This window comes from Anabrus simplex, chromosome 6 (assembly GCF_040414725.1).
Source record: "Anabrus simplex isolate iqAnaSimp1 chromosome 6, ASM4041472v1, whole genome shotgun sequence".
NCBI classification, from domain to species: Eukaryota; Metazoa; Arthropoda; class Insecta; order Orthoptera; family Tettigoniidae; genus Anabrus; species Anabrus simplex.
The window spans coordinates 248,954,756-248,971,813 of record NC_090270.1 but is presented as its reverse complement, the minus strand read 5'-3'; the positions used below and the strand labels follow the sequence as shown (position 1 = coordinate 248,971,813).

The 17,058-nt window shown below is 38.2% G+C and overlaps 1 protein-coding gene across 1 annotated transcript in view; it reads right to left on the bottom strand.

Moving 5' to 3' along the window:
* Window positions 1-17,058, bottom strand: part of eIF3b (eukaryotic translation initiation factor 3 subunit b) — a 142,695-nt gene that overhangs the window by 61,589 nt on the left and 64,048 nt on the right. The gene's annotated exons all lie outside the window — the stretch shown is intronic.

The window sequence follows — 17,058 nt, the reverse complement described above, 5'->3', positions numbered from 1 at the left end:
TAATAGTTGGTGGCTTATTCTAAGAGGAAACACATCAGGATTATTAGCACCAATGACATAAAGGACTATAATTTCACACCATTCATTCTCCTCTCTTTCCATAAAATACATAGGTTACTATGGTTAATGAACAACACTGAATTAATCCAGCTTGTAAACTGTTAATATGCTATAAATATTATCCTCTAGGTCTGGGATTAAGAGTTGAATTCCAATGCACAGTGCCATTAATCATTTTTAAGTCAGCAATATGCCCATTTATATATACGAAAGAAACGTATGCCAAATCAAGTCCAAGAGAAAGAGATAGGGGAATAAGAAAGGAACACACATAATAGGACGAACGCAATGGCAGGTCAATGTGTGTGTCAATTTTTCAAATCGAGACATTACACACTGATTTCTGCTACTGCTAGTTGTTTTTACGTCGCACCGACACAGATAGGTCTTACGGCGACGATGGGACAGGAAAGGGCTAGGAGTGGGAAGGAAGCGGCCGTGGCCTTAATTAAGCTACAGCCCCAGCATTTGCCTGGTGTGAAAATGGGAAACCACGGAAAACCATTTTCAGGGCTGCCGACAGTGGGGTTCGAACCTACTATCTCCCGAATACTGGATACTGGCCGCACTTAAGCGACTGCAGCTATCGAGCTCGGTACACACTGATTTCATATTTGAACAAATTATAAGTCAATAATAATGTTATTTGTTTTATGTTCCACTAACTACCTTTAACAATTTTCGGAGACGCCGAGGTGCCAGAATTTTGTCCCGCGGGAGTTCTTTTATGTGCCAGTAAATCTAGTGATACGAGGCTGTCGTATTTGAGCACCTTCAAATACCACCGGACTGAGCCAGGAGCAAACCTGCCAAGTTGGGGTCAGAAGGCCAGCGCCTCAACCGTCTGAGCCACTCAGCCCGGCAAATTATAAGTTAAACCAAAGGGCTATCAGGAAGTTTTGAGCCAGGCTACTGAGCCATGCAGAAAAATTACAAGAATTTAGTTAATCCCACTCTATTTACAATGCTTATTAGTGCATAGTGCTAGTAAAATAATGTCTACATTGAATTAATCCAAGGTACTCTGCAATTTTATTTCACTCAGGCACAGATTAACCCTAAAATAACATTTTTCAGCCAACACCGCATTTCTCCGAATCCAAGATGTCTTTTTCTCAGAATTTCATGTGAAAAATTAAGGGTCATCTTGCATTTGCAACCTAACAGTAATGAACAACACTGGCTGCTACCACTGTAACCACGCTGCTTCCCTTCAACCCCCAACACATCAGCACAAAACTCTACAATCAACATTCATGTCTTTATTATAGGCCCTACATTGCTAGCCGTGGCAACCGGTTATACAGTGCCTCTGCGTAACATCACTGGTTCTCACGAAATAGTGAAGAGAGAAAGACATTATATTAGCCTCTACAAAAATGTTCCTCAAATCTGCAGAATGGCATCAATACATGCGAGCCTTTGAATACTTAGAAAGGCCACGGCTACTCAATGGCAGAGTTATAATGCGTCTATTGTACCTGACACTTAGTAAAATTAACAGTTTTATAAACAGCAAGAATATTTTTGTGATGGATCGTCGTATTGTAAAGACACATGGAACAGGTATTCCTGGCAAATTTTCAACGGGTTCTCATGGATATTTTGATGCCAATTTTAAGTGAATGGTTTTTAAACAAGCGGAAATGAAGAATTGTGCAGCCGCATGGAAATACGGCATAACTAAAGCCAATGTTTGGCACTGGCATGAAGACAAAGATAGCTTTAAAAATGCGAACGCCGGGCTGAGTGGCTCAGACGGTTGAGACGCAGGCCTTCTGACCCCAACTTGGCAGGTTCGATCCTGGCTCAGTCTAGTGGTACTTGAAGGTGCTGAAATACGTCCGCCTTGTGTCGGTATTTTTACTGGCATGTAAAAGAACTCCTGCGGGACAAAATTACGGCACCTCGGCGTCTCCGAAAACCGCAAAAGAGCAGTTAGTGGGACGTAAAGCAAATAGCATTATTATTAAAAATGCGAACGAAGAAGTCGAAGCTAAAATTGTGAGGTACGGTATGTGTGAAAAAAAAAAAAGCAAGGGCATAATGGCCATATCACAGCGCACGAAACGTCCACGTCTTTACTAAGCATCGCTAGCCGCTGAAGCATGCCAAAGCTGGTAAGAGAGACGTGCGTCTAGCAGGAGACCGTTACCGTATAATCCCAAATGAATAAGACACACACTCTATATTTTAAAGAAGAAAATTTTAAAAAGAATTTTCACTCAAATTTATTTACAATATTTGCTACAGAACAAGAATGTCATTTCACTATGTATGTTTCACAAATTTAAAATGGTTTTAGACAGTTTTTAAGTGTCCTTGAAATAATATCCAATAAATTATTTAAAACACACACAGAAAAAGTTATCAATCACAGAATGATAGTCAACACTTCATTCATCATCTGAAGTACCAACTTCGGAGCTTTCACTATTACTTTGACCATCACTTTCCCCACACAACGTCGTCTTCGCTGCCATCCATAGCATTAGAAATACTGCACTTCTGAAAACTTTTCCGGACGAGGTCACCAGAGATACGATCCCACGCCGTCTTTACCCACGAATAAAGCAGCTGAACTTCTGGGCGCTTAATACGACCAGCTGGTGCCAGTACACAATTGTCAGCTGCCACCCACTTGGTATACAGCTGTTTCAAGGCTGCTTTGAACGGTTGGTTTACGTAAACATTCTATGGCTGTAATGTATAATCAATAGAATTTTAAGGCTGGTTGAATAAAATAATTTCTGTAAAAAGTTTAAGCAATGGAAAACACAGTGTAGTGTCAATAATATTAAAAATGATATGTACATACCATATGAGAAATAAGGTAATATTCAAGATTTTCGTTGCACAACGTTAAAGAGATCCTAAAATGCTGGATTGCTGCTCTATGTTAAAAAGTTGTTTTTTATAGATATTCATAAAATACTGGCCGTGGGTCACACATAGAAATGCAACTGAATTTGGCTCTCCAAATATGTCTCAGTCCGTTCGAAGTTCAAGTGATCCAAAGCCAAGGTTTCTTCTTAAGATATCAAAATGTTTGAGTTGTGTACAAAATTATACATTCAGTTCACATGAATGTGATGCATGATGTTAGAAAAGGCTCTTCTGTATAAAGAATCTTTCTTTTAAAGAGTTGCTATTGATAGAGGTTTGTAAAACATTGGTGCGCTGCAATATATTACAAGCTGTTTGATAGGTAATCCAAAAACGTAGGCTGCAATTAACGCATAGAAATGCGATTGAAGATGGCTCTTTAAATACGCTGTAGTCTGTTCAAAGATTAACTGAGCCAAATGGAAGGTGTCTTCTCATAATATTAAATTATTTGGGTTGTGTACACAAAACTATACATTCAGTTCATGTGAATGCAATGAATGATGTTTAAAGAATCTTGAATGATGATGACTGTTGCGCATGGAGTCCAAATACATTAGTAAAATCTATAAGGTGGTGGGATTTCGCAGTTCAATGCGGACCGTAGGCTTTTTTATTAGTATAGATGATAGTTAAGAATAAAAAGAGTTATGATAGGGGGAACATAATAAATGACATATGTTGTATGGGAATCACCTCGAGCTGCAACGTGTGGAATTGAAATTGGATAAGAATAAAGGTTGAGGAGAGGAATGTATGAGGTTCTACCAAAGACCTTAGAAGGAGCTGCGGGGAGAAAAAAGAAAAAGAGAGTGGGGTAGGAAAGAAAGGTAATTAAGGAGGGGCCAATGAATGCGTGAATATAGGCGATTGCCTAAGTAAGGTGCTGTGAATAGAACGAAAAATCGGACTCTGACTGCTGGATACAGTGTCTGAAAGTATGAATGAGCATGTCAAATAAAATGTTTGGTTTTTCGGAAATGTCATTTGGATTAAAATAATGGTCTAAATGTAAGAAACAGTTTTCAGTTGTGTTAAGGAGGGGTCCTTTATGCATAATTTTGAGAATTTCCATATCCTGATTAATGTCAGTGAACTTATGATTGTAGTCGTGCATGTGTTGTCCAACTGCTGAAAATTTATTATATTTCAGAGCACTGACATGTTCTAAGTACCGTACATTAAAACTCCTTCCAGTCTGGCCAACATAAGAAAAATTACAGCTGTTGCATTTTATTTATTCTATACTCCTGATTTTGAAAAGTTATTAGTTTTATTAATAGAAGTTACGTAATTTTTTTTTTTTTTGCTATTTGCTTCACGTCGCACCGACACAGATATATCTTATGGCGATGATGGGATAGGAAAGGCCTAGGAATGGGAAGGAAGCGGCCGTGGCCTTAATTAAGGTACAGCCCCGGCATTTGCCTGGTGTGAAAATGGGAAACCACGGAAAACCATCTTCAGGGCTGCCGACAGTGGGGCTCGAACCCACTATCTCTCGATTACTGGATACTGGCCGCACTTAAGCGACTGCAGCTATCGAGCTCGGTAGAAGTTACGTAAGATTGTTGCGTTATTATTATTAGTCTTAAAGAGACATGTCTGTATTTATTAATTATTCTTTCAATGAATATATTATTGTATCCATTAAGTTTTGCAATCATACGAACGTTGTTTAACTCTCTTTTGAGATTCTCTCTGGACATTGGTACAGTAAATGCTTTATAAACCACGCTATTGTACGCCGCTCGTTTCTGGATTTGGGGGTGTGAAGAATCTTGACGAATTGTAGAAGCTGTTTGAGTACCTTTTCTGAAAATTTTGTATTTTAAGGAACCTGAATGTCTAATGATGGTCTAGTCTAAAAAATTTATTTTATGTTCATTTTCAGATTCAAGTGTAAATTTAATGCGTGGGTCGATGTTATTGAGGATAAAAAGAGTGATATCAGCATCTGTTATGATCTCATCTATAATTACTAAAGTGTCATGCAATATGTCTAGCCCAAAAAAGAATATTGTCAAAGTTATTATTGTTATTAATTTCAGTATGTTCTAAAAATCCAAGTAAATTTCTGCTAAGATACCCGAAGTCCGCGATCCCATAGCTAAACCTTCTTACTGATAGATAACATTATCGGAAATAAAATAGTTATTATTCACAACCAATTCTAGGATGGACGTAAAATCTTGTATTTCTAAAATAGAGGCTGTATTTGCTTTAAATTGTTTTTTATGATAGGATATGATTTAGAAGTTGGAATCCTAGGATACATATTTGTAATGTTGAACGACTGAAGGGAATGATTAGGTTGGATGCTAAATTTATTTACTTTCTCTATCAAATCTGTAGTATTTTAAATGGATTTTTTGGATAAAAAATGATAGTTTCTTCTTAAAAACTTTTGAATGAATTGAGAAGTTTTTATAAAGAGGGCTTGGTCTAAAATTGATGATCGGGCGAATGGGGATGTAGGTTTTGTATATTTTAGGAAGGGCTTTAGCAGTGGAAAGGCTTAGGTTCATGATAATTTTGTTTTCTTTTTGTTTTGTTTTTTGTTTTATTGATCTGACAATAAGATTATTATCTGCAATCTTCTTTTTAAGTGCACATACTCCTTTCTGTTCAATGAATGATTATTATTATTATTATGATTAGGGTGGTTACTGTTATAGGTTTGGTTAAGAATGTTATTCAATTTTCGTTTTACTTAAAATCTTGTTTCTTCTTGCTTTTCTATTCGTAATTTACTGATAGCTAGTTCGGATTCGAATATCATGGTAGTAGTGGTTTTAAGTGTACTAAGATTAGGCGAGTTATGTTTAGGACCTTTGGCTAGAATCAAATTTTCTTCCTCATTCAGAGGTACTTTGGATAAATTTACAATTGGTGGATGAAAAATATTGGTTGTGCTGTTGATATTCCTGTTTTTATTAATATGGTTATTGTTAGGTTTAGAGTTCATTATTGTATTTAGTTTTTCCCTAGAGTTTCTTGCTTCTTAGCTAATATAGTGAATAGTCTATTATCAACCTGAGTTTAAAATAAATTCCATTGAGTACTTGAAAGTAAATTTGCAACTATGAGGTGAGTTTCGTACAATCTATGATTTAAATTCTTATCTTATGATTAGCATAAGTAAAAAGCCAATGTTTGGCGTTGGCGTGAAGACAAAGACAATCTAAAAAAAGCTTACTGTACAAGAGAGGCATTCATATGATTTTACAACGCACTGATTTATATTTTTCAGGGAAAAAGTGAGGGTCATCTTGCATTCAGGGTCGTCTTGGATTCGGAGAAATACAGGAGTACCAATACACGCACATTCAGAATTCTGTGCTAAGGCACTAACTAAAAATTCAAAGAATAAAATTAACCTTTTTCTTATGAGACACTGCATCTAAATAAAATGGAATCTGTGTGATTCTTTGAAATAAGCTCCCCCTTAACACAAAATATAAAGAAGTCATGTACTTTGATATAACACTGAGTGAAATTCAAATTATAAAGGCAATATTTACAATAACATCAACATGTTTAAACATGCCCAAAGAAAACTACAATTTTTATTTATCGGGCAGCAGATTAGTGATATTTCAAATGAAATACAAAAATACAAATATAGGCATTCATACCACACAACTGACAAACTTTTTTTTAATGCTATTTGTGCAGAGCGTCGGCCCATGTGGATCTCTTGCCCCTAACTGACATGTTAAAGAGCAATTAATACTTCAAAATGGAAAACAGTGCCTTTTAGAGCTATACTGATCAAACTCTGTGCTCATTTGTGTGTCCCCCTCTTGCTCCAATTAAGGCTCCACAAACATGTGGCACTCCTCTGACTAGAGCATCCAGAGTTAAGAAAAGACTACAGGCCTTATGGGCTGGCTGCCTTCCACTGTTGTCATATTCGCTCACTCACCGCGACCCAGACACTGCTTGTGAAATACAGGGACGACATAAAATTATACATCGCTTGGTACAGCTGTTGCAAGACTATGTAGTAGATATAATAATATAAATGTCCGATTATCTCCAGTCATTAATGAAACTACAGTTATGAAATTTCGTTTTGCCATAACGTTTCTAATGATATCAGCCCATTGACTGTATCAATCGAAATAGAGTTTGAGTTTGAACATGCAGGGATGCAAACTAAATAATAATAACATAAATAATGTGTGTCCAGAACCCGAAATGATTGTCTTGCTTCTTATATCTGAGAAAGTTTCATGATCGTTGTTGCTTTAAGGGAGTGCAGTGTTTAGTTTATTAGCACCCAGAAACATTTCACTATTAAGGCAAATACTGTGTGGTTACAACACAGGAAGGATTGATGACGGCGAGATATCTCTATCTCGGTGATGTATTCTACAGCTCACTTCAGATAAGTTTACTCATTACTGATAACAGATACAAGGGCTTCATCTTTATCACAAAATATGATAACTCAAATATACTTCCGCAACATACAAAACAGAATGCCGAATGAAATATTCGTATGAGTAGGCAAAAACACACAAGCACAGATAGGCAAATACATTAAAATGTAAATATAATTTTAAAATAAATCCATCTACTGTTCTTAACTTATCAGCAATGTAGAGATTTCAAGACAGGTGGAATGTTCATCTTTTCCATTTACACACTGCTTGAGGAATCTTTGCCTGAATCGTCACCAAGATGGACGATAATGGGTTCAATGTCATCCTGAATTTCATCAGCCTTCCACATATCGTCTTCAGTTTTCTTAACATGATTCACATAATTCCTCCAGTTATCAGGTGTAACACGCGCTAAACCTTCCTCAATTTTATTTATCTTTGCATTTCTTTCACTTTGAAGTCCATATTATGTAAGCTCACTAAGTGTTTCAACTGAGCCCATAAAAGTTCAATGGGGTTTAATTCGCAGTGGCAGGGGAGGAGCCGAAATACTGTGTGTCCTCTTTCTAAAGCAAATTCCTATCTTACACATATCGTATGTTCCCTTTACCAAAGCAATAAAGTCCATTAAGTCCTTTTTCAACATCTCATCCTCGTAGTGAATATGATGTTCCCCCATCCATTCTTGCATAGCATATTTCTTCCAGCTTCTTGTCGGTATAGGCCCCTGCTTTCTGCTGTGATAAGAAGCAATATCAATAACAATAACAGAATTTGGAAGCAAGTTTGGGAAAAGCTTTTTCTAATAAGTATGTTTCGTAACACACTCCGTCCATCTCATCGTGTGCGTTAGCAGTATTCGTACTGAATATGATGTTCCCCCATCCATTCTTGCATAGCATATTTCTTCCAGCTTCTTGTCGGTATAGGCTCCTTTCTACTGGGGTAAGAAGCATGATCAATAACAATAATGGAGGTTGGATGCAAATTTGGGAAAAGCTTTTTCTAAAAAGCATGTTTCATAACACACTCCATCCATCTCATCGTGTGTGTCGGCAGTATTTTTCTTACACAAAACGATATATTCAGCGTTAGGCACAAACCTGTTTTCGTTACCGGTACCTGCGTGAACGATAGCAAATCGCGGCCCACGAGCGGTAGGAGTTTTCATCCCAATTGAAAGCCCTGCAAGAAAAGCGTGTCTTGGCATTGTAACTGTTTTATCTTTCCACTCTTTAGCTAGTTATTCCAGTGTTAGCCCAACTTTTGTCTGTATAAACAATGTTCCACCTTTCTTCTCTGTACTTTTGAATTTGTCTGAGGTACTTACAAAAACAATCACTGCAATGAGGGACACACGCAAAACGGGAAACATGCCGCGCAGTATTAAGCTGAGTGAGTTATTACACGTGTTGCCTACTGTACACACTTCCGCTTATACACGCCGAAATTTGGCGCGTGATGCGACCAGCGTGGCCGGCTGTTCCATGTAGTGAACCGCATATACAATATTTAAAAGGATAAACTCAAAGATATCAGAATGATTTTACGTCTTCTTCAGAAATGTATAGGACAACCAATGCTTGTTACATAAGAAAAATTATACATTTTGATAGGAATTCATTATAATTCTTATATATATCTATATATACAAAATAAGAGTTTTGTCTGTACATTGCTCAAAATTTAAAAAGGATGGTATTTCTGTATCGGTCGTGTCCATAGTAGTAAGGAAATGCACTTTTTAATTTTGCGTAATTTCACGCATCACGAGAAAACTGTTCAAGAGATTTTAATGAAACTCGGTACGTAGTGTCCGGGATTAAGTCACTACAATCTAAGCCATAATATATTCTTATTCGCGCTGAGAGAAATGGTAGTTTAGGGGAAGGCTTAAAATTTAATTCTCAAAAATTTATGTTATTAGTGGTCCTATCTTAATGAAAATCGGTATGCAAAGTCGGGAAATAAGTCGCTAATCTAGGCCAGGAATAATCTTATTCATGCTGAAAGAAATGAATTACCAAAGTTATATAGCATTAAATTTCCGATCATTTAATGTCATATACATTTTTACCGCACCGGCTATGATAAAGAGAGATATTCATAAATTTGGATTCATGTTGCTATGTCTATATCAGCGCCAAGTCATGAGAAAATGTGTAAACAGAATTTAATGAATATCGTTATGTAAAGTCGGGGAACAAGGAACTACAGTCTACGCTATAAATAATTTCGTATGATGCTCTAATATCACCGATTCTAAAGAAAACAAATATGCTATTTGTTTTACGTCGCACCGACATAGATAGGTCTTATGGCGACGATGGGACAGGAAAGGGCTAGGAGTGGGAAAGAAGCGGCCGTGGCCTTAATTAAGGTACAGCCCCGGCATTGTCCTGGTGTGAAAGTGGGAAACCACGGAAAACCATCTTCAGGGCTGCCGACAGTGGGGTTCGAACCCACTATCTCCCGAATACTGGATACTGGCCGCACTTAAGCGACTGTAGCTGTCAAGCTCGGTAAAAAACAAATATGAAGGCCTACAATATGGAAAGGTCATAACATTGAACAACAATAACATTACATTGACCACTGTTTGTTGTTATGTGCTTTGTGCCTTTTGTTGCCAGTCACATCCGATAGATGGGATTACTGCTGTACACTGAGTTTTTTTTTAAATTTGCTTTACGTCGCACCGACACAGACAGGTATTATGGCGACGATGGTATAGGAAAGGGCTAGGAGTGGAAAGGTAGCAGCCCTGGCGTTAATTACGGTATAGCCCCAGCATTTGCCTGATGTGAAAATGGGAAACCATGGGAAACCATCTTCAGGGCTGTTGACGGTGGTTTTCGAACCCACTACCGCAAACTCACAGCTGCACGCCCCTAACCATACGACCAACTCGCCTGGTCATACAGAGTATAACAGCCTACCTGAATATTGGCGGGAAGTAGCTGGGGAGTTAGGTAACTTTCTTCTTTAGCATACCATTCCTCATGTTCATAAATTTTCTGATACTACTGGTACATAACAAACTGCTTCATCATAGCATTCGAGCTATTCAATTCCTACCCTGCGGCACTGATTGGAACGAGCCGTGTGTATATTTAACGGAACAATGGCAGAGGAGTGTTCACGGCTGTCTGCGGCCTGGTCATTTCAGCACTGGAACTTTGGACTGTTAGATCGGCATCATAGTACTGTTCATTAAAAGTGAGAAAATGTGAGGTTTTTAATTTGAGCGAGTATTTTATATGATAACATTGCCTTTAATCTCTACATTCCTACTGACATTTTTGTAATGGCATAAGTTAACTGTAGTTAGGAAAACCACAAAGATAATCTACCTGAGAATCCCGAAGCGAAGCACGGGTACATCAGTTAGTTTAGATCTAAAGTGGGCAATACCAATAGAAGTAAAAGCCCATAAAACCTGTAGTCTTTTCTTAACACTGGAAGCTCTATGGTTATAACATACATGGCAAAACAAACTGACATTATTGCTCATCTGCTGTCCATGCTTCCTTTATTTTTTTTTTTGCTTTACGTTGTAATGACACAGACAGGTCTTATGGCGACAATCTATTGTGGCCACTGCCCCACGGCATGCCCAGGGATGGGCCCAGGCATATGGAAAGCCCGCACCCAACCATGCTGCGGAGACCGCCGCCGCCATCATGGGAGCCTTATGGTTCCTCCACAGGACTTGAACACTAGCATACACCGATAGTTCGGTAGCGTTGTGGACATGCTCATGGATATATGTTAATACTGTATATACGTATAATCAATAAAGCATTGGAGAGGGGTGTCACCCTCTCGTGGTAACCCATTGCCTCGGTGGCCAACCGGGTTGACATCGCGTCCAGGGAAGTGCTAGCTTCCCTACACGCACACCCAGATCTGCTATAAATATGGGTGTGCTCCCTGGACAGGAGGTCAGTCTGGTGAAGCAAGCCGAGGGAATGGGTAGCCACAACTAGAAGTGAGAAGGAAGCGGCCGTGTCCTTCATTAAGGTACAACCCCAGCATTTGCCTGGTGTGAAATTGGGAAACCACGGAAAACCATCTTCAGGGCTGCCGACAGTGGGATTCGAACCCACTATCTCCCGGATGCAAGCTCAAAGCCGTGCGCCTCTGACCGCACGGCTAACTCGCCCGGTCCATGCTTCCCTACCAATGAAGTATTTAATTATTTTATACTAGCTATTGCACCCGTTTTTGTACAATTGCAGAAAACTTATCCTCCTAATCCAATAGCCACTCATTTGGTGCTTCTTTATGAGAAAACAACAATATTACAAGAAAGAAGTTTTAACAGCTTCATTTTTTTTTAAACCCGTACTGACTTGAAAAATCATGTAGCAAATATTTAAGAATATATATCAAATGCCCTTTAAATATCGAACACTTCACCCATCTCGTTGCTAAATAAGGATATCGATAAGTTTACATAACGTCTGAGATTTCTACACTCACCCCTCAAAACTTAGCTTTATGTCAATCGATGCTCGAAGTCGTTACCATGTTGGCGAGTGCTTGAAAGTCGGCACAAATCACCGCGAGTTTATATGATGCAGTATTATTCAAATACTTGATCACTGTGGTCCAACAAACAATTTTGAGGTAAAACACTCGTAAAATACATCTTTACCAGACTGGAATATAGCATCACTAGTCAATTCTGCGCTGAGATTCTCTCACTGAACTGGTGCACCAAGGGCAGTGGTATTTCCTACCGGCTGATGACAGCACATTGCCCGGTATCACAATAGGAAGGTTGCTACCTGAGTAGTTGACATTTATTTTGAAACTCATCCGGAACTGCTTGATGGATCTTGATGAACATGACTTTTTTGTCCACTTTGGACCCAAAACTATTGGGATCCGTAAATTATGCAAGAGTGTTAATTATGCGAGAAAATATGGCACTGTTCGATATTTGACTACCATTTTATAATATTGAAAGGTCGTTACATAAATGAGGTTCATTCAATACAAAAACAGCCCTTAACATCAAATGCCACTGAAAATTAATGAGCTGTTTATGATTTTAATTCGTTAGTATTGTTTTCCTTAGCACCGAAGTCTGCATTTCTGTGGCCGTAACTGCTGAGTCATCTGTGACTTGAGAGGGCCTGAATTTGAACCATCATCGGGTATAGTCAATTTCTTTTACGGTGTCTTGTGTCTGTTTGATGCCGTGTATTGTGCTAATCACTTTCATCCTGTCACTTTCCAAGGGTTCTTGTCTTCTGCAAATAAAGCGGCAACGACCAAAAGGGTGTGTGGGGGCAGTTCCCTCCCCACCCCTACCCACTCTTTCGAGGAAAAACAAAGATTACATTTTAGAGATTTAAAACTACATAGCAGAAAATGATTGTTTTTGCAGTTCTTGCTTATTTTCCTTAACTAATGCTGAGAGCTTGACAATGCTCAAAATTAAGATGCCTAACAGGGTAAATATTCCAAAAGCCAAAGTTAAACCGGCGAAAAATAAATGAAATGGTGTCAGTACTCATTATCTGCCTTGACTGAAGCTGTTCAAAAGCTTAAGTCCGGTATGATGTCCCAAAGGCAGGCATCTAAAACATACCAAGTCCCTTTAACAACGTTAAATGAGAAATGATCGGAACGTCAGAATATTTAGACCGCCCTTACCTGGAAGCCGTTTCTGAGTCCACGAGAAGAAGAGGGCATTAATGAATGGGGAAGAGAGTTTTTCCGATGAAGAAAACGTTTCTGCAAGGGATAACAAGAAAGAACGTGTTAAGTGAGAAAACGAACCATTGAAAATACGCATAAAAACTATCCAATGAGGATGTGGAAACACTAGATACCGTTTTTTCGGACATAAGGGCCTTTACTTATTAAATTATTAATTGTTTATTAATCAACCACCTATGCAATACATAAAAGTCTTAAAATTAGGATTTTATCCTTTTACATTAGTTTTAAGACTTTCCCTTCAACATTTTAGACCTGGGCAATTTGTCATTGAAAAGTGTATCATTTTGGAATCTTATTCCTACTCTGTTTTATCTTTTTTTTTTCAGTACGACTTAGGTCGCTAATTGTTAACTGCCATCGTTTACATATGATATGTTCTACTATTTATTTTCTGATCCCCTGACTCAGGAGTAATGGTCTAATAGCGCGCCAACTAGAGAGCGAGCCTGTATGGTGGTCCGCTGGCTATCCTATTCTTGGTTGCGGTACATCGCCTGACTGGCGTGAGTTTGATTTGACTGCCGGGCTTCAAGATGGCTAGAAGGTAAGCGTGCGGGCTCTGTAAAAGAGCCTCTTTTCATCGGGACAAACCTGGATAAAGTGTGAAGGATGAGGGGCTAAGGCCCTGACGAGTTTGATCTTTTATGATTTGCTTAATTCTACTACCTCGTGTGGACGCCTGTTTCCCAACTTTATTTAATTCGAGCTTTCCAAGTCTGTAAGTAAAGGACAGCTCCAACTGATGCCATGGGTTAGCTTTCTACTGATGCTGAAAAAGTAAGTCTATTTACAAGATATTTATATTTGGCTTTTCTACGGGAGTTGGATTTCATCGTTTAAAAAAAAAAAAAAAAAAAACTTGGCTAAACTAGTGGATCTGTTCTACGATTTCCATTTTTGGTTGACCTTCATCTGAAATTAACTTGAAAAATTTAATCAACATGGACAAACTAACGGCCTATTGGGTGTACCGCTTAAACCAACCATGTGTTCAAGTAATCTTCTTTTCTTTCAGCGAAATGGTAGAGGGGCTTGTGGATTAATTTGTTTTGGGTTAAGTTGAAGTAAAAAAAAGAAAAAACTTAACATGTAAGTGCTTTTCGTGTCTATTACTCGAGTGTGCGGCTTCGGGTGACTTTCTGTGCTTGTTATTTAATTTCAAGTTGTGCCTATTGTGATCCGGTTTGGCAGAGAATCTCGCGGTCTCATTTTAACACATTTTCTTCTTATGTACAATTATTTCTGAAGCAATAATTTGGTTTCAATTATTAATATCCAAGCAAATCTGTGCAAGTTTGTGGTAACTACTCGGACTCATCTGGGGAGCAGTACAATTTAATCCACGGACTTAAATCCAAATAAGTATTTGTAAGTGATCTAATTCAAGTTAATCTTTAATTTATTTTCTTAGCTAAGAGGGCATCTCTTGATTTAAGGTATCTTTGTTATCAATTAGATTTCATTTAATTGTGTTATTAGTAGTGTTAATTCAAAGTTTACATTTTTAATCAATCTAATCTTATGGGTTTCGAGTAGGTGCACCTGCCAATTTTTATCATTTTTTACTCTCATATGTAAAATCCCCTTAATCAAGGTAATTAAATGATTTAGTTGTTTTTAAAAAAGAATTAAGCATATTTTTCTTTCATTCTTCTATTATTTACCACCACAAAAACCGCTAGGTTACGATCCGAGTTGCCTCTGTTTTATGGTCCAGTTCCTGCTTTTCGGTGAGTATTGACGTTTCCTGTTTAAATATTTTTCTTGATTGTGCTATTTCATGGCCTTGTTTACTTGTACCTGTGAGTGCCGGTATGAGCTGGTTCTGTTGGAATGGGACATGTTTCACCTTTTTGCAGGCATTTTCAGCCATTGTATCACCTCCAGATTAAATAAGGATCCTGATTTATTGTTCAAATGTACATTAGAATTTGATATTTACCATATAATCCCGAATACCACCCGCACTTTTTTTTCCCCAAAATATTCTCGTAAATATTTATTACTTTTACACTGAGTATTGAAACAGATTTGAATACGGTTACCATACTCAATATACCACATGTAAACTGGCATTCAGGCCCTATTGTGTTTTATTTGCGTTCTAGAAAACAAGATCAATTTTTTCTCAATACTGTTAGAGTGACACATAAACGGGAAATATAAGGTAATAAAATACAGTAAATCAAAGAATGTGGGTAAATATGCGGTGAATATGAACGCCACTGCTGCGGACGCTCGATCACCATTTGTTTCACAAGTGTTGCTTGCATGCTGGATGCGCAAATGGCTGATCTCGTGAAATATTGTACTTTGCAAGAGTCGAGACTGTTGGTTACGGAAGTCTACCTCGCTCACATTAAAGTTCCGTATCTGTCCCGTGAAAGTGCTGTCACGATAGTAATCGACGGATTCAAAACGGCACCCGCGGTCATTTACTGTGCGTGAAGCGAAGCTGAAATATTTGGAAATCGTGCCGTTGGCAGAAAGCACGAAAATGATGAATCGTGTATTCGTGATTGGCGGAAGAAGGAAAAACTTCTAAAAAGTAACGGCGATCGCAGAGCGTTCCGCGGGCAGAGTGCAGTGTTTCTGGAAATTGAAGAACAACTCCACAAATTTGTGATAGAAAAACGTGAGTTAGGATATGGTGTTTCTAGTGAAATGTGTCGATTGAAAGCACTACAGATCTCAAAAGAACTCAAAACACAGGGTTTTACTGAAAGCCGCTGATGGATACGAAACTTTTATTGGAGAAAGAGATTGTGCATTCGGAGACGTACGTCCTTTTCACAACATCTCCCTGGGGCATATGAAGAAAAATGAACGTGCTTTCAGCGTCACATTATTCATTTGAGGAAGCAAAATTCTTATTTTCAGTTGCAAACTGGGAATGCCGACCAGACACCTGTCTATTTTGAAATGCCGATGGAAAATACAGTGGATACGAAGGGTTCTAAAAGTGTATCAAAACAGGTGGTAACGAAAAGCAACGATGCAAGGTAATGTTGTGTGTATTCCTCCTAATTTCTTAACAAGAATTGTCAACACCATCACACTAATAAGACGATCTCAATATCTTTTTACTGGAATCCTCACTGATGTTTATCAATGTTTATCGATTGTCTTTATTCTACTGGAACTAAACATTGTGCTCCTTATCAAGTTTTTACCGACACATCGGAATACTATATGTCAATACAGCACCATCAAGTCAAGAAGGACTCTAATACCAATTTTATTGAATCATCTCATGTGTACAATTTTTTAATTTCACTTTTAACAGTATTCAAGTGTTATGCTCAGAACATTCCAGCACATCATTCACGATTTTAACTGACGCATTCGGCAGTCCGAATTATTTTAATGTGTTTTTTTGTCCTTGTCCTTTTTGCTTGATCTTAAAAAACTTTTCGGATGATGATGTCTACAAGATAGATGAAACATGTTCCGTTATATTTTTAAAAAATGTTATTCACATAATAAAACGTTTAGTATTGTTAAGGTGAAACATTTGACCATACCTTTAAAGTATTAGTGGATGGAACCAAACTCCCTCCATATGTGGTTCTGAAAAGGAAAACACTTCGAAAGGAAACTTGCCGTGCAGTGTTATTGTTAGAACACGAGTCCGGCTGGATGGACAGTTCATTAGTTGAGGACTGGGTGAAGTGCGTTTGGCAATCTCGCCCGGGAGGTTTGTTACAAAAACGAAACATGCTAGTGGTGGACAGTTACCAAGGACATACAACTAACAAAGTAAAAGATATAACGTGGAAAGGAAAAAACCGATCTTGCGATGATTCCCAGAGAACTCACTTCTATTCTACAGCCGTTGGATGTGTGCGTGAACCGGTCTTTCAAAACTGCAATGAAACAGTTGTACACCGCATGGATTTTTGATGGTGATCATGCGTTAACACCTACCGGGCGAGTTAAGAGGCCTGAAGTGGGACTAATATGCAAATGGATCAAGACCGCATGG